Source organism: Megachile rotundata, chromosome 8 (assembly GCF_050947335.1).
Source record: "Megachile rotundata isolate GNS110a chromosome 8, iyMegRotu1, whole genome shotgun sequence".
Taxonomy (NCBI): Eukaryota; Metazoa; Arthropoda; class Insecta; order Hymenoptera; family Megachilidae; genus Megachile; species Megachile rotundata.
Genome location: NC_134990.1, coordinates 4,545,253 through 4,570,611, shown reverse-complemented (window position 1 = coordinate 4,570,611; position 25,359 = coordinate 4,545,253).

The following is a 25,359-nucleotide window of genomic DNA, read 5'->3' as shown; positions in this document are numbered from 1 at the left end:
TTTTTAAACGCAATTATATATTTCTTAATTCAACAATCATGGCATATCGTTATTCTTTAGATGCAAGTAAATCATTAGTTTCAAAGATATTTGAAATTGTGTATACAGTAGCTAGGTACATGTCACAATTTTACTTCGCCATTTTGCAACAAGTATTTGAAATTTTCAAATTTCAATCACAATAACCAAGATTCTACAAATATATATTGTAACCATTATCTTTTTCTTTTTAAAATTTTTTAACCGTTTACAATTTCAGTCTTCTACTTCATATCCAAAATTCTGAATTCTCAAAGAATGTCTGATATTATTAAAAATTTATTATATTTATATACTTACTCTATGAAAAATTTAAGTGACTGAAGTTATGATACCCTGTAAAAATTCAGTCACGATCGTTTGTCTGGTTTCCGTTTATTTTCAGCGACTCGTTCCTTCAAGCAGAAAATATAAACTTATTTCAGGTCACGATAAAATCCCAAAAAATGGAATCTTTTATACATAACCGCTCGTATCGAGGAAACACGGCATCGTTTTAACAGCATTTAAATTCACAGTTGTTTTATACGATTCATTTGCGATATTTCCGCTCGAATCTTGACTCTCGGATTTAATTGGAGACGGGTAGACATATTTCTTTTCATCGATTTCTCGCCGGTCTCAAAGCAAGTAGGAACATTCTTTCCTAGCGATGCTAGATGTGACATGAAAATTCATGGAGGGATTATATAACCATCGTTCCATATTTTCCGAAAAGAGAGAACACACACAATGGCGGGAAACCAACGACTTTTTACCCCTGCTGATGTTTGAATCAAGATTATGAATTCAGATGAGGATTCTTTGCAACCTTGGCGGTTTTCACCCTTTACGCTTGTGTTTCAATGCTGTATCTGTATATCGGTCAGGTTAAAACCGTAGTTCTCAATCTTTTTGAAGTTACCAATACTTTCAACATTATATTTACCCGTGTGTAATACACTTGTTTTGTGATTAATAATGAGGTTTCTGAAATTACTCTATTTCTAATCTTCTAAATTCATAATTACTATATTTTCTAAACTTTTAAATTCAAAAATTTTCAAATTTCTACATTTTTAAATTTAATTACATACATTTGTAATTTTTTTAACACAAAAAAAGGCTTTAATATATTAAAAAATATTACATGTTATGCTATAACTATAATAACAGTATTTCTATCTTAACTTCTTTTCAATAACATTCATGTAACAATTGATATAAAAATTTAACTAATTATGTCAATAGTATTTTTTATTTTTGCTTTACTACTTTATCTAAATTATTGATCCTGTCTTCTGTTTACATACATTTCATGATTATTTCAATTTATTTATATTATTTATATAAACAACTAAAAAAATACTTTTAACATAACATAACATAATACTTTTTTAGAATATGGACTGCACAGTTTCCTATTTCTTCATGTTTCAATCGTTTATAATTGCAATTATTATTTTTCATCAATAAATTTTCCATTAAAATCATTATCACAAGCAATTCTTGCTCGAACCATAATTCTTTCACTTGCACGTCACCTTTCTTTAAAAATTTTCCTGTTACCTGTTTTTGATTATGAAAGTAATTAGACCAGTAATCTGGGTCACCTAAATCAAGTCTCTTTTCATCAATGAACATGACACGTTGCCACTTTTTATTTCATCCAATATGTTCAGGTTCGAAGTTAATTTTGCGCGTTGTGTGAAAGTATATGTATAACCAATATCGTCACTAGATTGAAATAGCGTTGGAGAAATTCTATAGTTAGATTTTATAGTTTTCATAGCGTAACGTTATATTACTGCGCACAGGGAGTTAGCTTGTTTGATGTTTACATATTACTATGTATTCATAGCACGAATATTTAAATTGCGTTGGAAAAATGTTAGTATAAAAAATCATTTTCATATTGTATAAACAACCTGGATCATATTTTCTTAAACAAAGATTTCTAATTTATAAGTATAATATTGAAATGATTGTGTAATCATGTAAGAATAAGCGGGAACTATAATTATTTAGTAACAAAGTTAAATATATATTATGATATGTTATCTAAGTTGTATATACATAATAAACAAGTAAATTGTATAATCCTTATTTTCTTTATCAGCAAATTGATGTACATTTTGGTCATACACAGGTTAGGTGCAAACTGTACAAACTGTGCATGTCAAATTATAATATAAATTCCTGACGATTTTTTTTTTGTTTTCGAAAATGAAACAAACTTTTCGAATTATGTATATAGGATACATATAATAATAGTTGGTAACAAAAATGATATATAATAGTAGCCACGTACGTTAAAAATGAAACTTCTGTTCTTTTTGTTATTAGTTACATTGTTCCCTGGCCCATTGGCATTCCGATTTTTGTTCAGTGTTTATTATAGCTTTTCTTTTGCTGATTATGAATTTTTAATCCATCTGTCTGCAGCACGTACAGTTTTTGAGGAGTCTAATTTTGAAAAAGAGCATATTTTTTGTGACGTAAGTATAAAAGATTCTAAGATCTGTTTGTATCAAAAGATTCTGTAAACTCCTCTGAATGCAAGGGTGTCTGTTTTTTATACATTCTGAATATTTAAATTTGTCTAAACAATCATTAAACGTGGCGAGATATCGATTTTGCACTAATTTTTATGTATATTTTTCAATTTATCTTAAAAGTAAGGGTCTAATGGCAAATGGAACTATACCACGCGATAGAGTAGATTTTCAGCTTTAAAAAACATCCGAAGGAAGTTGTAACGTCGTTTTCTTTACGATGCTGAAAAGTAAAATAGCAGAGCAGGAGACGAAGCGAAAACAGTGGTGCTCTGTGACGGAGTAGTCATTCGGTGCCCCCCTTAATAAACAGTATCAATTTATTACATTTATAAATAATAATAATAGCAACAATAATTTTGCTATTATTATTAATATTCATATTGATGTTATATTATTCATTGCTATGCTATCAGTTTAAAACTAATAAGAATAACTGTAATAAACTACGTATATGTATAAGTAGTTTATACGTATAATAAACTATCGTATTGTAATACGACGTGCCTACCTATATTTAATATTATTACATATTAATTATATTTTATTTTATTTGATATTAGTTCTATTAATTTAATGTTATATTTCTTATATAATATTTAATATAATATCAATAATTATAATTAACTGTGTAGTGTGAAATTTAGATTCTACAAACATGCTTACTTTTCCCGTAATTTAAATATTCCCGCGTTACAAGATCAACAACATGGCGGCATGTCATGTGATTTTAACCACTAATATTAATGGCGAATATACCTTCCATCTTTTTTAAATATATTTTACTCCGTTGATTAAATTCTATATTTCTTTATATTAATATTTATTTTTATTAGTATTCTACTTCTTTTGTAGTTTACTGCAGTATTAATGCTGAATAGAACGCAGTTCTTAAAGTGGCGCACTGACTTTTCAGCAAAATTTCTACACTTTTCAACTCTCCATAATTATTACCTTCTTTAAAGAAATTTTTCATCGTATTTTACTTCTGACCATAATAATTACGACTTATACAACACTCAATTTTTGTTTTCATAAGTTAAAGACTAACATTTTCTTTTTAATTTCCTTGATTTCTTTTCAATTTCTTTCATTTTCTTCTTAATTTCTTTAACTCTCCTTTTCATTTCTCTCATTCTCTTTTTAACTCTATTGGTTTTCTTTTCAATTTTTTTCATATTCTTTTTCATTTCTTTGATTCTCTTTTCAATATCTTTCACTTCCTTTACAATTTGTTTTTCACGTCTAATTTTACAATTAAAACCATTAGTTCGTAAGAAACACTAAATTACTTAAACAGATATTTTACGTTGCGTAAATACACAAAGACTGTATTTATATTTCAATATTCGTGTATTAAATGTCATAGATTTGTTGTTATCGTACTTTCAGTATTATTGTCCCATTATTTTGTCGTGGAGTGTACGCTTTTAAATGGTACATTCCACAATAAACGCGAATTAAAAACGTGTGATATATAAATGTTCCAAGTACCACAACGAATAAACCGCAATTTATTTCCGTTTAACGCAATAACAGTAAAGAAACATTGCCGTTGGGTATCAGTAGTATTCAGTAATTTTTTTTTAAATCGGTGAATATCTCCTTGCTTTGCATTTCGATTGAAGCTCTGATATTCCTGTCAGATATACAGTTTCGCTGCCATTATTGGAAACAGCTTTTCCATCTTCGTTTTATTAACTTTCTTGCATAAAATCACTTACTAAGGCGAAAACACTGAAGGAAAAAGAACTTAAGTACTCTACTGTATTATGCAGTATCAACAGGGCCATATTTATCGTCAGATGCATTAAACGTATAGAGCCTCCTTCGCTACAAAGCTACATTTTAAAACCGCATTCCTATACTCCACAGCAATGTATAAAATAATTTTAAGAAAAAAAATACGCCGACTTCGAAATGCACTAAAAAGTATAAAATAATTTCTATTTCCTAATGAAGTAATTTCTATTTCATTCAGTCATACAATTACCTAACAGATATGAATGAAACCTATTTACTCGTTAGGTAGTATATTAAATACATTTCAACCTTTTCAGAAGCGGCGCAAAATTAAAAGATTTTCTTGAACATGTCAACCTTTGGACAGCCGAACATAGGCAAAGCTTGTATAGCTATTTTTTTTCTATACATATATCTCGACAGCACGCCGCGAAGTCGGTGGTAGTGCGTATAGAATGTAACTATGGTCTATCTAGATTCATAGAGTATGCAACAGAAAGTCTCGAGCGCCGCATATTCTATAAAGATAGAGCCTATCGGCCGCAAATTTGGTAATTCCCGCGTCGTGGGCTCCGTTTATAGGTTCTTAGATCCATGGCTTTCACATGCGAACGAAGTCGATTCAATTTCATTTATATCAGAAACATTGCGAAATGCAGATGTAGTCGTTACATTTACGTATATTACCAGATATATCTATAATAGTTCGTATTTCTTCTCAGGATTTATTAATTTCCAATACGTCATACCACAATCAACTGGTTATTGGCAGCAACGTTTACTGAGGTATTTTTAATTATGCGCCGCCTCCGAAAAGGTTGAAATGTATTTAATATACTACCTAACGAGTAAATAGGTTTCATTCATATCTGTTACGTAATTGTATGATTGAATGAAATAGAAATTACTTCATTAGGAAATAGAAATTATTTTATACTTTTTAGTGCATTTCGAAGTCGGCGTATCTTTTTTCTTAAAATTATTTTATTTCACGCTTTTTAGTGGAATGGGGAGAATTGTATAGGATACTGTGAGACAGTTCTTCCGGGCTTTTTTTTTGTCTGCGAAAATGCCATGAACATAATTAAGTAAAAGACAACATGGATATTCGTTTTTCAATTTTTTTTTCGCTAATATTACGAAAACTAAAGTTTTCCGTCAATTATGCATAAGGAAAAAATCATTCAGAATCATGCCACTAATAGCGTATTAGAAGGACATAAAAATCGTTCGAAGTTGATTTCAAAAGTTAACAACAATTTTTCGCTAATATCTCGAAAACTAAAGCTTTCCGCGAAATTTGTATATGAACAAAATTGTTCAGAATCATGTCCGTGATAAGATATTAAAAGCGCACTAAAATCGAGAAAAGTTTATTTCAAAAGTTGCCGATTGTCTTGCAATAACAATACTTTGCAATAAAAAAATGAAAAATTTTTTTTATAATGGTACCAATGGGGTGTCAGAACCTACTAGATGCAAAAGGTTTCGTTCCGATTGGACCACCCAGCCAGGCGTAATCGGTGAACATACATAGAAAAAAAATATACTGATCGGATTGAGTAACCTCCTCCTTTTTCGAAGTCGGTTAAAAAAAGCAGTTGGATAGATGAAAAATTAAAAGTTCATTTTTAAATATTAAATTTATAACATACAATGTAGATGTCGCTCTTTGCGAAGCTTTCCGTTTTCAAAATCCTGACATAGTTTGCCAATAATTTATTACAGTTAAACCTTGATTTATATCTTTATCTAGAAAAATGGATCAAACATTTTTATTATAATTTTAGTCAAAATAGTTCTTCCGTTAATATTAGAAATTAGCTTATAATGAACAACGCTAAAAATAATTACAATGAAATTTTCTTTTTCGTGTAACATAACCTCATTGTTAAATTTCATCACACATCTTTTATTCTCCCATTCTTTTCTTTTCATCTTCAAATTCAGTTTTCTTTTTAAAAATTCTTTTCTTTGTTCAACTATACAAAGCTATTTTATATGCCTAAAATAAAAGCAGCTGGTTAGAATTGAATATCGAAAGAAAAGAGTGGAAAAATAAAAGTGTGATGAAATTTAACAGTGATGTTATATTACACGAGAAAGTAAATTTCATTCTAATTATTTCTAGTGTTGTTCATTATAAAGTAATTTTTAATATCCGTGAAGGAACATAAAGCTATTTCGATTGAGATTGTGTTCAACATGTTTGAACTATTCTTCTGGATAAAGATATTAATTAAGATTTGCGATACCAATAAATAAAAATATAAATAGGTACCCACAAAATTAATATTAACATAGTATATTCTTAAACATAATTTGTTAATGAAGTTCGTTAATTTTTTAATAACGACAAATGGAAAAAATTTTTCAATTATAATATTTTATAAACAATGAGTTACAAATCTACTTTTCTGAACGTGGAAATAGTTTTAACAAAATTATAATACCATTATACATTTACTAAAATCAAAACCATAAAAGAACTTTTATTTATTCTCTTTATTTATTCCTTTTTAAGTTCTTGAAATGATTTATTTTTTAAATCTTGTTGAACATATATACCATTGTTGCATTATTTTTATTTTATTAAAATTGAAATAATGTCGACTTTCATTTTCAATAAATTTAGAAATGTGTGTATAGTTAATTAATAAAAATATATTTATTTTAATGCTTCAGAATAAAGTTACACTCAGGGCCTTTCAAAATACATACACGGCCCTGAGTGTCAGTACTGAAATACAGATCTAAAAAAGCATGTAAAGGTCAATAAATATAAACGAGGACAGGCTAATTGGATAAATAATATAAAAGCATGACACCTAAGCACCATTTCTCCAGAGAAAAGTAAAAATACTAGATGCACGCTTCGTAGCAGTCAGTGGTTCTCAATCTTTTTATACATTTTTTTTACTAAAACGCTTTAAGAAGAAATTATACACATATTCATATTACTGTACCATATTTTTATTTTATTTGTGATCAAATATTTATCCTAAAGGTAGACTAATAGAATACGGTATGATAATTCCAATAAAAAAACATTAGGGTAGTTATTAAATAAAACATTTAATAATGGTAGTTATTTAATAAAATATTTAATAATAGTAGTTATTTAATAAAATATTTAATAACCAGTTTAAGAATTTAACTAGTAATATTTAATTACAAATAGTGTTAATTACTAGCTGCATGACTAACAGTAAACATACTGTTTTACTTTACTCAATTTTGAACATTTTTATATAGTAAATAAAGTTTTGAATCACAAAATAGTTATATTGCACATTGTATACGTCATTCACACATCACCTACCCGTTTTCATGTACACTTGGTTAAGAACCGCTAGCATGGGTGTCCCATTTTGAAGCATATATGCAATTATCTCTCAAGGTTCACGATATTCAAAAAAATGTTTCAAATAAAGTTTACTCTATTTTGGGGAAGGCATATCAATACAAATCTTGTCGGAATTTAAATAGTAAGCAAATAACTGGTTACAAGTAAATTTGATGTTTCTCAAAATTTAATGTAACTAGTACAACAAATTTTAATAATGTTTAATAACAGTAATATTATACTAATTATATATAACTAATATAAATAATATAACTACCACAGTATTCAATTTTAATAATTATTAATAATTACTAACAAATTGAATAATATTAATATTAATATAACTAGTAATGTTGTCTTTATTGTCATAATTTTAGTTATCTATATGTTACTGAAAATTATAAATTAAATTAACGGCAAGGCATATACTAGAAAAATACTCATAACTTAGCATAATTTAAATAAAATTATATATTGCAATTACAATTAGCATTATTTCGTCAATAAAACTACCTTTACTTTATATTAACTCAGTTTGCAAAACATTTTATATATAAAATTATTGAAGTATAACACCAAGAAATCAGTAATTCGTTAGATATTTTATATCTAAAATTTGAAATGGGTATGATGTATTGATTTTTCGAGTGTACCGTTACAGCCTTTTATGCAAAACATTCGTGTAAAAACATGGAGTTGCATGTTTACAACAGAGCATTTGCATTTTTTCTTTTTTTAATACAACTATATCATTGTTGTAACATGGATTAGTCTATTAGACGATTTTGTATGAAAAAATGGTTGAATATAAAAGAAATCAAAAAATTTTCTAGCATTTCATGCATGAAATTGTGAATAGTAAACAAACCAAATATTTGTTTTAATTTTGCATTCAAATATAAATAGTACAATGTATTATTATTTTAAGGCTATATTAATTACATCAACATATTAACTGTTAGTAATAATATTTGCTTAAGAAAAAGTCGAGATTTCCAAGAAAATAAAATGCGAAAAGTAAGCAAATGATATAAATTGGATAATTGAAGAAAACATCTTGTTTACATAAAAGTGTAACAATTTCACAAAGAAAAATGTATAAATATATTTATTAAATATTTCAATGACGGAATAAAATTCACGGATAAAGTGAATAGCAAATGTAAAAATATCCTTCACAGGTCTCTAATTGTAAGTACTGACACATGTCCAAATTTTCAGTTTTCAAAGTTTCTTAAAAATACCAAATTCTCATACATAGTATAATATCCAGAACATAATAACGAAAAATTCAAGTACACCTTAAAAACTCTTTCAAAATTAAATATAAAAAGTTTGACAAAACATTAAGTATTCACTGACGTATTTTCCATGCATAAAATGGCTGAAAGAATTTGCAGCGAAAAAATTTCACGAATTTAATTGCAAAGAAGAAATTCTTTGAACATGAAAAATTATTTCAAACATTTCAGGTTATTTAATTACGCGATGTTTCAGTTAAACTTATAGTCAGAATTAATATTTTCATACTGGTTTAATCCAATGTAGGGTATGTTTGTTACAATGTACCAATTTTTTACGCGACGATAATCATTTATGTATCCAAAATAAAACGAAAAATAAATATATACGATTCTGTCCAACGTGTAAAATGCTCAGTTGCATTCGGAATCAGCCAATTCCGAGTAAAAATGTAAGCCCGCCATCCTTGCGGTGCTATCGAAACGTTTTTCTTCTCTTCCGATTGTGTAACTAGTGAAAAAACATGACGCAACGAACTCAATCGAAACAATTTTAACGTATCGAATATCCACGTTTCACTAGTAACCGATCCAGTTATTTACTGATGGTCTCTTTTTCGCGAAATCTAAAAAGCAACGTACGTTACACAGGAAAATAACAGAATGAGAAATTTTTATCGATGGGAAGTCCAATGGACACGAAGTACAAAAGACATTGGACGAAAACCTTCACACACGTTTTTTTTTTGTTGCAGTAAGTAAGGTTTTTGATGAAATTAGGAATTAGTTTTTTTTTTGTTGCAGTAAGTAAGGTTTTTGATGAAATTAGGAATTAGTTTTACATTAGTTTCATCTTATATTTACAAGAGGAAATTTAATAATAAGACTAGTCATGATAATAATAATAATTAAGACTGATTCAAGACTGAAGAATCAGATTTTAATAAGACTTAAATACGTTCTAGTTCATAAAACTGTAAATGTGCTATAAAATAAGTTAATAAAATGTAAAAATATTTGACTCGTTACCTCTCAAAAAAAGTTAGGAGTGAAAATAATCCCCAAAGGAAAAAATATATGTACAGTTTTCTAGCCTCAATTTCGAAATATACAACCTAATATATTTCTTTACAGTATAAATATATTGTATGTTTGCGTGTACCCTTAATTTTAAGCATACAATCGAATCCGCTGAGGCACCAGGTTTATAGGCCGACTAATTGCATATGCAACGTCCCGCGGAACCTTTTTTTTTGTACATTACCTACCAACTGGAATAATTCATTTATCGACAGTACATCAGGTATCTATTACCATATCTATCAGATTTGACCGTCGGTAATCAGTATAGATACATATATATACATATATATATATATATATATACATATATATATATATATATATATATATATATATATATATATATATATATATATATATATATATATGTATGTATGTATGTATGTATGTATGTATATATATTCATTATATGTATATATATTCAGTATATATGTATGTATATATATTCATTTATAGTAATTATCTTATAGTTTGATTTAGAGTAGGTAATATTTTTCTGTAAAAATAATTGAATATAGTTAGAATGATTAAAACAAGATTATGTATTATTTTATTTTAATTCTAATAAACAGTTTTGTATGAGAAATTTCCGTTACGCTATGATGTGCCTACATGCCGCGATGCTCGCCCCGAAATCCTTGAGATCAGCGCTAATCCTAGAAAAGGATGGAGATACTATTTCTATTTACGGCATTATCAGACATTAAATTAATTAATTCACTAAATCAATTTATATACGTAAAATCAGTCAGTACTAAACTATTCATAGCCAGAACAAAAATTATTTCCTTCAATTAAAAAGCTGTAAATCGGAATAGATTGGGCTCACGTAGAATTCGTACGCAGTTGATTAGAAAAGGACAGAAAATGTATTTTTCGCTAAAACACCATTATACTATTATTTTAATACCGAATTGTTAGCCAGAAATTAAAGAGCGACATTTAAAGTATAATTAAATCATTCAAATTTTATAATTAATGTATAATAACGAATTTGTATGAAAATTTAGATATTCTGACGTCACAGACTTTCCAGGAATTCGGCGAACCTGCGAGTATAAAAAGGCGAGCGAAACCCGTCTACGAGCAGAACAGTTTTCGAAGTCGAACTATTCACAAGTCTCATTGATAAGTATACTCCGAACAATTTTCGCTGTACGAACCAAACTGATTCTAAGTTCTCGTTTAGCAAGCGGGCATATGCCATTTGGATACTTGATCGCTGGGTTGTTTTAGCAGCTAGCGAACAGCGGGCTCCCCGTTTAAGCGGTCTTGTATCCGAAACTCCGTCAGGAGAGTGCTATGCTTAGCCCCAAGAAAGGCTAAGACATCAAACCGAGTGTTCTCAGCTACTCATACTTAATTTTCTGTCGAATTACTAACTCGCCTTCAGATTCTCGGAGCTCGTTCTGGGTAGTATCGTAGCTAGCTAACGCAGGCTCCCCATTTGAACGGCTTGGTCTCTGAAGCCCGTGTTTTTTGGGGTGGCAGTTAAGTAATCACGACTTACAAGTAGAGTCACTTTGATTTGCTACCCTGTTGGACGTATATTGTTCATCTGACTCTGGATTCTTGGGTTGTTTAGCAACTAGTGAACAATGGGCTCCCCAATTAAGCGATCTGGTTTTGGGTGTCAGTGTGCGCTCTGACAAAAAGGGTCATGAACAATTAGTTGTCGAGTCAAATTATAAGAGTAATTGTTCCGAAGAAATAATTCATTAGATACAAATAAATTTTGGTAATTTGAGTTAATAAAAGAATACTGTTCTCACTCTAGCGTAATTTCCGTAGTCGACTACACCGGGTTAGATAGTAGATAAATCTGTCTAATTTTTGCGAAAGCGTATTTAGGTACACTTATTGTTAGAGAATCACACTTAGGTCGGATTCCTCGCTGCGGTAGACTATAAAGCGTTAATATTAATTTATATAAATCAAATCAAGTTAAATTTCGTCATTGCGATAGTCTCAAATGCGAGAATCAAATATAAATGTATAAAAAATATCAAATTTAGTTACCTTTATAAAAGCGAAGTTAGCTTTATCAGAGATCAGATTTAGATACGATCCAATATAAAGTATTAACCAGCGAGTTTCATTTCGTTAAATTCACGATTATCTATTACATTTTGTTTAAATTGTCAAATTCTATTATTTCTAGTATTATTATTATTTCAAAAGCTATTTAATTCTTTATTCTGATTAATCATTTATAATCTATATATTTCTTTATGTTGTTGTTATTGTTGTTTGTTAGTTTCATTTCTTATCGTTTATTGAATAAATCTAATGATGTTGAAAGATATTGACCTGTGGATTTCACTCCTTAACCGCACACCACACGAATCCCACAATCTTAATTTGCGAAAACGAGTTGTTCAGTGGGTAAAAGCCGCTTTTTACCTTCCTAGCGCTTGTAACTATCTGAACCTAGGTTCCAGGGACGTTACACATGCACTATTACTATCGACATAAATGACAGATAAATAAATACGCACAAATACTAGGTACATAAATTTCCTTATAATCATAAATTGGGAGAAAACTCTTTGAGAAACGGTACTACATAAAATAATTTTGTACGAAACGAAAGGATCGAGACGCTTGTAACCGATAATAGTTTTCCAACGACGTTAGTTCTCCTTTCATCTCAATTATCGTTTTCTCGTACCGACGACCCTTTTCAAATATAAAAAAGATACAAGGAAAATTCCGTCATGTACAAAACAATTTACCCCTTATAAGCTCCGATGAATAAACATCAGTTAACTCGAGAAGTGATCGAATGCTTTGTGCTCAAAAGAATTCAAGCGCCGTTCACAGCACCCAGGAAAAATTAATTAACGTCATGACGGGACACCGTAGATTGTCAAACGGAACAAAATTCATGTCAATAACGCAATTAATTTTTTATGTCCAGGGTTGACCTCGACATAGTGGTACGTAACCCTTTGACTTTTAACACGTTGGAAAATATAGAGAGGCAACAACGCGTCGACGTTCGCGATAAATCTGCACGAAGATGGCGTAAATCATCGTAAAATATTTTGAACTCGTGCGCGTATATACGATAAACTTGAAAGCGATTTCCACGCTCCCTTCTCCTTTTCCCTCCTTTTTCCATGGAATAAATCTTTGAAAATGAAATAGAAGGAATTTGCACGATCCGTTGCTCGAGATATTCGTTTCTTTACTCGTGTTTCTGGTCCTTTTCTCTTAGGAACGTGAAAGGGGTTTCCAAGTATGAGAGAACAAAGACGACGGTTATTTCACGAGAAGACATTCTCATGTTAAGAGAAAACCAAACTCGAAGGAAGAAAATATTGGTGCGTATACTCTAATACCGACACACGTTATTGGAATGGAAGTAATCTTCTTCGCGACGTGCTGCCAAGTTGCATCCGATTCCGATACCATAGCGAGATCGACACGGAAAGCTTTCGAGCGGGTTCTTTCCGTTTCAAAGCAAGCACTCGCAAATGTTCGGCTCAATTACCAACGTTTCTAAATCCCTTGCCGCGTGTCTAGCTTTCGAACTTACAGTCTGTTCGAAAACAACGTAACAAGTATGACACGTAAGTTATCTGATATGGAAGATGGGATAAAAGTGACACGGATGTGTGATTCCAAGTTCTACAGTGGTTAGAAAAATTATTATATGCAAATAAATTATACATAGGAGATTTATTCTAAAAACATGCAACAGACGCAGCTTTAATTAATATAATAATACTGCTGATGCTGGATGAATTGATGAGCTATAATGCATGATAAATCTATAAGTGATGTGTTAACACATACATCTCGTATCTAGAATAAAAGGCAGATGTGGATATAAACGTATGTTAAGTATTCTATGTTTCGGATCTCTGTGGTTGGACGAAAACCACGATTTTGGTTTAAGCGACGCTATTTTCGGCAGGTGCTCGATTTTTATGTATTAAGGGTAGTAAAGAAAAAAGACGGTACGATGAAATTTTAAATAACAATATTTTCTTGTATAATATAGTGTTCGACTAATGTTTAAGTACTCAACTTTTGCTTTTAATTACATACATTATTGTTAACAAATAACATGTTACAACAATATAAACAATATATTTATTGTGAAAATATTATATTATATTGCACTATTTTTAGAGGATATACAGAATTAAATGAGAGTCTTTTTGTTGTTTACTTAAGAATTTGCGTAAAACTTGCAAAACGAATAAAGCTAAGGTACAAGTTATACAGAATAACTCATGAATAGTTTGTAACTTTAAATAAAATGAAATTACAATTATAACTTGATTACAATAGATTAAACTTTCTTTATACAATCCTTTTACAACAAACTCTAGGCAGAAGTATTGAAGAAAATTTACTTCCTGTGCTACCTTCGTAAACGTGCTCTATGAATATGTATAATGATACAACTATTGAGAACAAAAGAACGCGAAATACAAAACACAAATTCTTCAAGTTCATATTTATTTCCAACAATTGCAATGTAATATCATATTGTAAGAATAATATATTGTAACATTATAATAAAAATATCTGTTCTATTACGTCTGTTAAAGTTATAAAATATAGAACTTTTTGTTTGAGTATAATGATTTGGCTATGTACTGTATGTTGAAGCAACGTAACCAAATATGGAACCGTTTATAGTGACTCGCAGACAAAAAACAGTGCGCTATAAATAGTTTTTTAATAAACATTCAAAACCGTTTAAATAACGATTGAAGTGTAAAAGATTTCCAAAACGCATTGATTCTCACAAATATTTTTCAATTTATATTATAAATTAAGAATTTCTGAAAAAATCTAAATTCTGCATACAGTAGAGAAAACATCATTGTTAAGAAGACTTTAATGTTTGGAAATTAAAATCTTAAACAATTTTGGACATGCAGAAATTGAACTTGAAATTTGAAAATTAAAATGTTTGAAAAATTGAAAATGCAAAATGTTAAGAATCTGAGAAATTTGAAAATTTATGAACATGAGAGTTACCAACTTTGTGGATTTAAAACTTAAAATATTTGAAAATTCGAAAATTTGGAAATCCAGAAATTCGTAAGTTTTCAAATACGGAAATTCTAACATTCGGAAATACAATAATTTGAAAATTTGAAAATTTGAAAATTCCAAAATTCCAGTATTCCAAAATTGAGAAATTCATTAATTCAGGAATTCAAGAGTACAGAAATTAAAACATTAAAAAATTTACAAGTCTATAAGTTCACAAAATCATAAATTCACAAATTTGATGATTTGTGTACAAAAGATTTAGTTTAGATATTCGAGGATACAAAAAAGAATTGAAAGGAGGTTTATCAATTACAAACAATTATTTCTTTAATAAAAAAATTATTAGATACAAAATGAACTTCGAGACAGCGTACACTACATTTTTACATCAAGATTAAGAAAACGTGTCAAACAGAAGATACATTATTTGTTTGTAATGTACGTCAGATTAAAACTTTAGGGAGTTAAGATTTTTAATAAGAATTAATATAATGCAGAATAAACAGTCCCTTGAAAACCCTTTTCTTAGCATTAAAATTACTAAAATGATGAAAGGACCATTTCACAAGCTTCTTATGTTGTAAAAATAGTTTTTATAATGGTTTGCTTGTAGTAGATGTCAATTATCATCAAGACAAAGGATTAATATATACATTAATCTATGTTTCAATGTTTATCTACTTATGTCTTAACGTCATTTGTCATTTCAAAGTAAGTATACGTTTCACGCTGTAGGTTTAGTGTTAGTATCGCATATCTGAGTATTTTTCATTAATTTATACATTCCTGTTTTTCTTAAACAATTTTGGTTATAGTAGTATTTAAAAAATCTTTTAATTTAAAGATATACAAATACAATCATGATTTAATTTTTTTAAACGATGTAGTTTGCAAGTTGGGCAAATGAAGTTCATCTCCATAGCTGCACGAACTTCGTGTCTCCACTTGTAGCAGATGTTGCACTGAAACCACAGCTCTCTAATTCCTCCTTTTTTAACAGCTTTACTGCCTGCAGCATTTCTTCCTTATCTGTAACCGCCTTTTCTTTTTCCATTTATCTATTTATCAGATAAATATGTAATATTTATCTTTCAACGTTAATAATAATAATAAATGTTATTTGTCTGCGTGTATAAATTTAAAACTACTCATGCCGATATTGAAACCAGTGATATTAATTCTAGATCGAATTGTTCATGAGACGTTTGAATTGTTTTTGGTAGAAAGTAATAGAAAAAGTACAGACATACGGATAAGTTAAGTTTTGTTTTGTTGTGTGTACATTAATTTTTCCATTTCATTCTTAATTTCACATTAAGTGCAAATTATATGGCGGTAGGTTTAGTGTTAATGATTAATTATAATTAGAAGAAGGTATCACTACACTCATATACAATGTTATATGTATACAAAATTATATGAAATAAGTTGTCACTCATGTAATGAAATTTTGAAAGACATAATTTACGTCGGCTAACATTATAAAAATTAATTTGTACTAATGTTCATTGATATAGTCTATTTCGACAATAGACTATTCTGAATAGTACGACAGCATTATTCTGGTCAGAATATTGATGTGTTCAAATCCGATAATCAATATTCTCGTTAGAATATTTCCACGGTAAAATGTTGATTTATAAAAATTACCTAAAAACCTAAAATAATAAATCTTTAAAGGGCTCATGTTTCGACGTATAGTAAACTAAAAATGAGTTTCAATGGACAAAAATATGCCCACAGCTCTTAAATCTTAACCAATTTTAGTGATTTTCTTATGAAATATTCAAAAAATTAGGGACAACTTTATGTACATCTATAATGTACGTCTTTATAACATTTGTGAAAATTGGTTAATATTCAACCAAATTTAGAAAACTTACATAACCTTACACAGATAATAAAACGCTAGTAAATTTAATTTTATTAATACTTTCACTACAAAAATAACATAAGCTGGACGATTTGGGCGTATAAACCGTAAATCCATACAAAAGGATACATGTGTTAGCTCTAACGCAACACACGGTTTTTCACCCACTTGCAGTTATCTGATAAAAAAAAGTTGCCTGGTGTATTGTGTAATAAATATCAGTGAAAAAGCAATTCGAAATAGTTTGTTTTCATAGCGAAATCGAGGTCATCTTGGGTTTTACAAACACGAACACATTTTTTTTCATGTAGAAGAGAATATCGAGACAAATTAGAAATAGATAATATTTTCACTAATATATTACTTGTACATTAATAGTTCAACTTAACCAGTTAAGTGTTTTTGACTATATCCGTCATGGAGATGTGGCAGAATTTTGTATCATGACGACTATATCCGTCATGCGCAAAAATCTTGTTACAATTTAATATTTAAATTATAATTTTGGCGAAAATTAAATTATATTCGTAAATTGTAATATGTTTAAAGTGTTTAAAGATCAACGCGAAATGAAATAAACAAATAAATGCGGAATGGCGTCGACATGCTGCTGTGTGTGGACAAGCGACTTGGTTAAAACAAACTATTGGATTGAATACAAAACTATTAAGAGAAGGGGACAAGAACAGTCTTGACAAAATGTTCATACTGAGGTCAAGTCTTACCTGAGGTAAAAACTGCGTCGTCGCTCGTCACCTAACGGTTCGACGATAATAAAACCATAAAGTTTTCTGGATCTTCACAAAATGTTAAATAAAAAAATTTGGAAATACAAGTTGTTCGTAATAAACTGTTGCAAAAGGTAATAGTTGTTTGTTCAAGAATATTCTAAAAAATAAAGATAAACTTAATGGTTTTATGATTTTAAGAGTGCGTAGCAATGTTACTCTATTTATAGTAGCGAAAATGTGAAATATTTAGCTTATCCTCCACAATATTGTAAAACGAAAAATGTATTCCTATTTATAAGATCGGTGACCTCGATTTTGCCAGGAAAATAAACTGTCAAAATTTCTTTTCCTGATATCCATTGTGCACAGTATACTGTATACGAAATTACTGTTGTAAATATATTTTTGTCAAATAGCTATAAGTGGATAAAAAATCGTGTATCGTGTTAGAGATAACACTCTGTACAAGGTATTTCTGAATCAAGCACCCTTACATTTCGGAAGTGGTTTTAAATATAGAAAAATGTTTCTGACAAAAATTGTAGGATATCGAGAGAGACATAACTGATGGCTGTTGTATCGTGCTCTTCGTAATATTTTTTGAAGGCAGCACGATAGTTGCTCCCAATGTGCCAGGTGAACTCGATTGTATATAAGCTAGGTTATAAAATTCATAATATAAATAGGGTGTGGAATGAGTTTATTCAGTAATAGGTTTTTAGTAGGTTTAAAGTGAACTTGTTAAATGTTAGATCGTTTCTAATGTTTTTTCGTTTTAGTATGTGTCAAATAAACAATTTTTTGGTGATAGAGTGGTAGTTGTACCAATCGCAATGTAAGTTGTAGAGGGAGGAAATGGAATAGAGGGAGAAAATAGGAGATAGAAAAAGGAAGGGTGGATTAACGGTTTGGTTGTTCAGATAGTTTGGAAAACATTCTAATTTTTAGGGACAAGTTTACAGCATGACAGTTAAGTATGGTTAATATGGTTTGAAAAATATGGTGCCCTAAAGCAGCTTGGGTTTTTCCCTGACATTATGTATACCATAAACGGTTTAGGTTCTACCTGTAGAATACTACGACGCTACAGTGGCTACAATTTGTCCTTGGATGGTCGTTTGAAGATCGTGTGAACATTATCTGTCAATTTATAATCCATGCATGCTTCATAAAATGTAAAAACTTCATACCAATTTTTTATTATTTTATCATTTGGGAAATTTTCAATTCATGTGTATTTGATAAAATGTATAATAGCATTTATAGTGTTACACACGAAATTGCTCCGTTTAGGTTTTAAAAAAACTTTATTCTTTAACCCGCACTATTACAATATTACTACAGTTATTATTACAGAAATGTTAGTCGAACGATCTCGCATGAATGAATCACGGCATCTGGCTCCGAATGATCTGTCCGCAAAACAATCAATAATCTGTCTCGTAATAATCTGTTTCACAATGATCTGTCGCGTGCGCGTCTGCCGGCTTCTGTTTTATATTTTCGCTTACCTCGAAAACTGCGCTACTCCTTTGGCTTATCTTGTTTGTGACTTTTGGGATCGTGTGTTATCTTGTTTATGCCATTTGACCGATGAGAATAGCTATTTTTGAAAATTTCATTAATCATTTACAGTTGACCTGTTTCGTAAAATATAAGGATTTTATAACTTTTAATATAGCTGGTGTGCAAGAAGGACACATCATTAGAATATTTTAAAGAAATAATTTCACGCTGGATTTTTATATCCTTTGCTAAAAAGATCTAGAATGGCAAAGGTAAGTATAAATTCAGGTGAATTTAATTGCGTGGTAACTAATGAAACCATTTAATGGAAGCATTCGAGAGATTTGAAATTGAAATTTGATATAGATTTGCACCAGAAAGGTATATTGTTTTTCCAGGAAAATACCGTAATAGGAGATACCTGTAGGTTTCTAACAGGAAATAGTATCCATCATGGACTGAATGTTGCAATTAGAACGATGGAATTATGTGTAGGTAATGAAATAAATCTATTTTGCAATGAGTGAGGACACTAATTGCTATAATTGAAAGGTGAATTGTTTTTCTGTTTAAACAATACTTTAAACATAACATTAAATATTAATCGTAAGTTGTACAATACCATTCGTATTTCTATTAATATTTCTTACTTTAGAAATGCTACTGTTTATGCTCACTATTAAATTTTTCGGTTAATTTCTTTATCTATAACAGCAATAACACCCAAGGAATCGTTACATTCTATCGAGTATTTTAGTTTATTGCTTTTACATCTGATTGCCAGAAACCTTAAGTTTAGCAGTAAAGTCCGTTATTTCCAGTTTCTATACATATATGTCGAGGTACTGCTTGGTTTTATTACTTGCTATGGTCATTTTTTGGGAAAAATCCACGCTCACCATACGTCACTCAAACTTCCATTTCCATTCCATTTTATATAGTCAATAGAAATTAAGAAATGTTTCCTTCACCACTCTGTAAAAATTGTACACATGTACCGCGCTTTCATGTTCATAAGAAATATACTTTCGTCTCTTAACATTCGCAACAGCAGCAACTTGTATTAGTTTTGTATAGTCTCCAAGTTTGGAATGGTCCTTCGAGTAAGGAAATAGTTATAGATTTTATGATAAGAACAAATTTTGTCCTTTAAAAGTGTAATTTAAAAGTGTACTTTTCAGTCCATTTTTGTATTTTCATGTTTTCATCTATTTTATCCTCTTCACCAAGGAATTAACGATTCAAATCTCATGTATTAAAAACAGATGTTCGGTAAAAATATATTCGATGTTGCATATTCAATCAGAAGTCTATTTCAAATTGGGAAACTGAAGATTGATTTCAGTATATTCGACCTGATCTCGCACTGAAAATTTTATTTGTCTACATTTAATTTGAATTATCGTTATTTTAAAGTTTGATTCTTTAGAACTGTGGGCGTCAACTGCTGTCATTAGCCTTCTTCGTTTTGTTCCTTATTTAATAGTCAATTCTTAATTTGCTGTCAATCTGCCTGTTTCAAGAGACAATACTGTACATTCATTGATGTAATATACATTACATCATCTACTTCAATTTAATTTCATTTTTCTTATTTCAATCTTCATTTCTATTGAAAATATACAGCGTGATGAATACCTGGAACTACGATCAGAAAAAGGTTAACATTTTACACTTGAAGGTATTTTTATTGACGACAGGTAACAGTTGTAAAACTTTTTAATTAGAAAAATACGATGAATTCTTTTGAAGTTGTTATTTTTCTGGTACTAATCGCCATATTATCTGCTAGTCGAAAAGTTTTTATTTTAAATTGTTGTATTAATAACATCTATTAATCGCAGAATTCATTCAATAATAGTTAAATTGTCATTTATTTTCGTAAAAAAATGTTTGCATGTATTTTAGCTTTCCTATTATAAATAGATTTTCTTGCAAATATTTCGACAAATTTTCGAATTCAATTTTCTCCAAAGCCACGTCTTATATGAAAAAATCGTATGTTATATTTTCAATTCATTTAATTTGTAATTAACAAATCAAAATCACGGCAAAACTTTGTAAAATGTGGTGAAAAGATACACATAAAACTCAAAAAATTTTATTGACGAGCTAAAGAAAAATTGTAACAGTAACAGAATTCATTACAGTTATAATTTGATTCATATTCATAAATAGTTGCACTATGAGTATTATGATTGTACACACACCATCAAAATGACCGCTACGTATATGAATGCCATGCGTATAAGAACGTAGTGTGTATAGGATACCCCAGTTTCTTACCACCAGAATTTACTAATATGTTCTATACGCAAAAATGAAAAACATGTCATACTAACACAGATTTATGAAGACTTTATTAAAATCTTATAACGAAAATACAAATGTTCTTCAGACATTAGTCATTTGATATAACTCGTGTATCACTTTTATTATGTACAACCTTTTAAAGTTAAGTATTTTGTATTAGAATTAGTTTGATCTATAAGCATAACTATTCTATACGCATCATAAAAATGATCACTATATGTATAATAACGTTCCATATATGACCGCTATATGAGTGAACGTTATACGCAGTGTACCGCGACTCATGATCAACGAATTAGGTCATTTTACATGTGAAAATAAGCCAAAAAAAGGCAAAGAATAAAGATTTTTCTTCCGAGTTTTCGTTTTTTTCGGTACTTATACGGTGTAAGATGAGGAAGCGAATTATGTATAAAAACAAAATTTTTGCTATTGCAATAGTTTTATTTTATTAATACAAAAAATGTTCAAAATGCTGTTCTTGCAATTGCGAACACAGTTCAATTCTTGGGATCAGATTATTAGGAATACTTTCGAATTTGAATGATCTTCCAAATGTTCAAACTTCAAAATTTTTTAACTGTCAAATTTCTAAAAATTCTCAAATTTAATTTTCAAATTTCTTCAATTCTAACATTTCAATTTTTCAAACATTCTAAATTCTATATTTTAGAATTAGGCTTTCGAAATTTTTAATGCTCTGATTTCATAAACTTCTAAATTGGTAAATTTTCTGATATCCATACATGAATATTTTCTTAAAACAAGTGTTTTCTTCATAATATACTGTTATTACATTTTCTCTGAAACTCTTAGTTTATAAAAAAATTGAAGAACCCTTTTCACTTTGATCGTTATGGAAACGTATTTAAATGTTTATCAAAAATCGATTTATAGTGCATGGTTTTGTCTGTGAGTCACTATAAACGGTTCCATATTTGGTTACGTTGCTTCAACATACAGTACATAGCCAAATCATTATACTAAAACAAAAAGTTCTATATTTTGTAACTTTAACAGACGTAATAGAACAGATATTTTTATTATAATGTTACAATATATTATTCTTACAATATGATATTACATTGCAATTGTTGGAAATAAATATGAACTTGAAGAATTTGTGTTTTGTATTTCGCGTTCTTTTGTTCTCAATAGTTGTATCATTATACATATTCATAGAGCACGTTTACGAAGGTAGCACAGGAAGTAAATTTTCTTCAATACTTCTGCCTAGAGTTTGTTGTAAAAGGATTGTATAAAGAAAGTTTAATCTATTGTAATCAAGTTATAATTGTAATTTCATTTTATTTAAAGTTACAAACTATTCATGAGTTATTCTGTATAACTTGTACCTTAGCTTTATTCGTTTTGCAAGTTTTACGCAAATTCTTAAGTAAACAACAAAAAGACTCTCATTTAATTCTGTATATCCTCTAAAAATAGTGCAATATAATATAATATTTTCACAATAAATATATTGTTTATTTTGTTGTAACATGTTATTTGTTAACAATAATGTATGTAATTAAAAGCAAAAGTTGAGTACTTAAACATTAGTCGAACACTATATTATACAAGAAAATATTGTTATTTAAAATTTCATCGTACCGTCTTTTTTCTTTACTACCCTTAATACATAAAAATCGAGCACCTGCCGAAAATAGCGTCGCTTAAACCGAAATCGTGGTTTTCGTCCAACCACAGAGATCCGAAACATAGAATACTTAACATACGCTTATATCCACATCTACCTTTTATTCTAGAAACGAGATGTATGTGTTAACACATCACTTATAGATTTATCATGCATTATAGCTCATCAATTCATCCAGCATCAGCAGTATTATTATATTAATTAAAGCTGCATCTGTTGCATGTTTTTAAGAATAAATCTCGTATGTATAATTTATTTGCATATAATAGTTTTCCCACCCAGTGCGCAACTTGAAGTGACACATCCGTGTCATTTATATCCCATCTTCCATATCAGATAACTTATATGTCATACCTGCTACGTTGTTATTGAACAGACTGCATATACAAACAGTTCGACTGCATGTTTTCGAAAAAGTTGTTCAGAACCTTGACAATATATTTCGGTATTATGAAAACAGATGACTTTCTTATTGTGTATAAATTCTCAAAATACGAATGAAAGCAATGGAATTTTTTTGTCCGGTCAGATATGAAATTCTGGTTTATTAATATTAGTACAGTTAATAGTTTCAGCTGAATGTTTATTTAATAATATTAAATACCTGAACTAATAATTAACAATTTATTACAAATTATAATACTGATCACATTGGGGTATGAAACGACTCTAGCTAGTTTAACTACAATTTTAACCATTTTATATACTAAAAATCTGAACGAATATCTTTTTCAAAACTCCGATATTTTTACTCTTTTTTTTCTTAAACTATTATATCTCAAGAGTGTTCAGCTAAGATTTTAGCTCTTTATCTTCAAGTCGAAAGAGATGAATTTTTCTGTGAAAATAATTTTTGTACTTTTTTCGTGTTTCCGAATTTTTCTTCATGTTCAACGATTAAATTTACAGAAATCACCTATGAGATAATTAAAACAACTTTAAAAAATTAATTAATGTTTTTCTCAAGTTAAAACGAGTAGTTTTTTGTAAGGAACATTTTTAATGACTGAGGTTTTGAACGTCTCAGTGTGCCAAGAATGTTTTTCTGATAAATTGTGATTCAAAGGTTAATTTGGCAACAGTTATCTTTGATTTTAATAAATTAAAGTTCGAATTCACAACAAGTTGTATCAGCCAACCCGCAGTGGCAAAAGAACGATTTCATGATTATTCCAAGACGCTTTCTCCGGGTTCGAGACGCCGTGGCGAGTAAAGTTAGCGTAACGAAAAAGCCGCTTTTCACTTCGTTGCTCGCCAACAAAGGATATTCGAAACGCGAATTTCCTTCGATACCCAGCTGAGTTTCTTGACCATACTGCAAAACGCGAGAAAGATCTTAGAATTCGTAAGAAGTTTCTACAACGATATCTCTTTAATTACCACGCATTAGAATCCAACGTGGCATGATTAATGTACACGCTACACGTATATTTCCTCTCTTGAGCTGAATTCAATTTCGAGGTATGATTTCGTTATTATAACTGACATTTTCCTATTATTTATAGGAAAAGGAAATTTTTTTAATTGAGAAAGTATTTCAAATTCTTCGCATTTAATTTTTGTGTTTATTACAGATAGAAAATTTTGGGTGTAAACGTTTGTAGATTTGGAAATTTGAGTATTGGGAAGATTCACAATAAGGACAATGGATATTTAGGAATTTGGAAACTTGAAAACTTGGGAATTTGGGAGAATAGAAATTCTGTTATTTGTAAATTTGGGGGTTTAGAAATTACAATTTCATGATTTCAGAATTTAGAAATTCAAAAATCTAGGTTCTGGAAGATCCAAATTTCGAAAACCTGGAGATTTGGGAATTTTTTAATTTGAGAATTTGTTAATTAAAAAATTTTTGAATTTGAAAACTTGAAATTTTATATATTTAAAAATTTTATACTTTGGGGTTTGACAGTTTGGAAATTTTAAAATGAACAAATTTTAAAAAATTAACAAATTAAAAAATTTGAAATTTAAAATAACAAACCTAAGATTTGTCCATTCCGGATTACGTAAGTCTAGTATCAAAAATAAATGAAAAAACCGTTCGAATCTGAAAGTAGTCAAATAGGAAGTACGGAACAAAATGAACAAAACAAGAGAATAGTCATAGAACCACAAGGCACTTCTCGATATACTAATTGCTTAACCGTTCATGAGTTTGTGGTTGGTGCTCCAGAAGTCCTTCTATTTCCATGAACGCGAATCGGAAGACCTTAGGCGTGCGTCGGAAATAAGAAAAAGAATCTTCACCGTTCTATTCGTGCACAGCGGTAA